Here is a 1,662-nt window from a genome sequence, read left to right as displayed (position 1 = left end):
AAACTACCTTTGTCGATTGTGATAATCTGACCGTACGCTGTTCCAAAGGTGAATCTGTCAAGCGAAGCAAGGTCGCGGCTGTAACTTCTCAATATCGTGCTCCCACGCTGATCGATAAAATATCTTGTAATGTGGTTGCCCCACATGCGCCAAACCGCAGCAGGTCCTTGGAATGTTGATCCCCATTTAGCTTAAAGACATAATATAACATCCCTCAACGATAATTCAGCCGCTGCTCCCGCACGATCCGTGTGCTCAGGTTGAATGCAAGTCTTGGGCTCGAGATATGCCCGTACCAAAAAATCTCGTTAATTAAAAACATCATCGTGTGTCCTTGATCCTGATGAACATCGATAGCATACGAATTTTCATGTATTCTTCCACTATTCAACTTTGCAAGTCAAACATTTCGTCCGGTTTGAAGGGTTTAAGACTAATATATGGAAGTATTTGCTTGACAGGGGGTTGGTGCAAGGGCTACACACAAATGACTACATGTAGCCACTTGGAGACGGAGAAAGTTTTTCACGCTGGTGTGCTTTGTGTATGAACAACGCTATCCTGCACGATTTTGGTTTTGGTCCAGCAAGGATTTACGTTTCATTTTACTCAACTACGGGTAAGCGCAAGATGCGTTCCACTTAGATTAACTACACTCTGACCAAAAGTATAGATTTACTTAACTGTAAATAATTAAAGCAACGCCGCTTTCCGGTAAAATTGAGAGCTGCTTATTTGTTTTTGCTTGGGATTCCTCCTAAAGTGATATTCTAATGAAATGCACTTATTCAAAACTGCCTTGGATCAAATTCTGAGTAAATGTTCGTTTTAACGCTATGTTTTTCTTTCGCATCTGTTTCGCATAAAATTTGTGATTTCAGGAGCGGTACAGAATAGTTTAATATCGGGAAGAGAGTATTATTCGGGAATTTCCGTTATACTTAAAATTTCTGTCCTCGGTTCTTTGAATAAACGTAGCGCAATTCTATTATTGACTTGCCTTAAATGAGAATCATCTTAAGTACGCAAATCGACCACTAAAGTACGATTTGGGCCGTTTCGAAATAACAGGACATTGGTAAATGAGTGGCTCACTGAATACACTGCCTATGTAGGACCAAAATGGCAGAGTTGGTCGGAATACATAGTGCATGCTTATAATTAAAATAGGGAGTTTAGGAGACGACTTGTATCGGTGTATTTTGCATTTTGTAGACCAAACTTATCAATCATTTCTTGGATGCTTAAAGGGGCTTTAAGCATCGCACAAGCTCGCTTCAGCACTTGAAGGAGTTGCAGCTGACATCATGCTGCGGAACTCAGCTGTAGCGGACATTATTGTCGATGCGATTCCCATTCAACGCGAGAAGCAATCCGCTTACTGCATGGGGCGCTTGGGCATCGTTCTCGCGGAGCTGAAAGCCTTGCTCTTGGAGCTGCTTTTCATGGCGTCATTTATTGGAGTTCCCATCTTTTTTCATGTGAAAATTACACCGGTCCTGGACCATTCTTTCAAGCGTGCGATTAACGCGTTCCTGGCATCATTACCCACGTGTAACCGAATCTTAGCAATTCATAGCTCAAACAAATATGACAGTTACCTGCGCCGGCGTCCGGTCGTGCTCTTGTCCAGTTTCACCGTCGTGCTGCCGTTCTTCTTGT

Source organism: Phytophthora infestans, genomic scaffold (assembly GCF_000142945.1).
Source record: "Phytophthora infestans T30-4 supercont1.198 genomic scaffold, whole genome shotgun sequence".
Classification (NCBI taxonomy): Eukaryota; Oomycota; class Peronosporomycetes; order Peronosporales; family Peronosporaceae; genus Phytophthora; species Phytophthora infestans.
Note: the sequence above shows the minus strand (reverse complement) of the source record.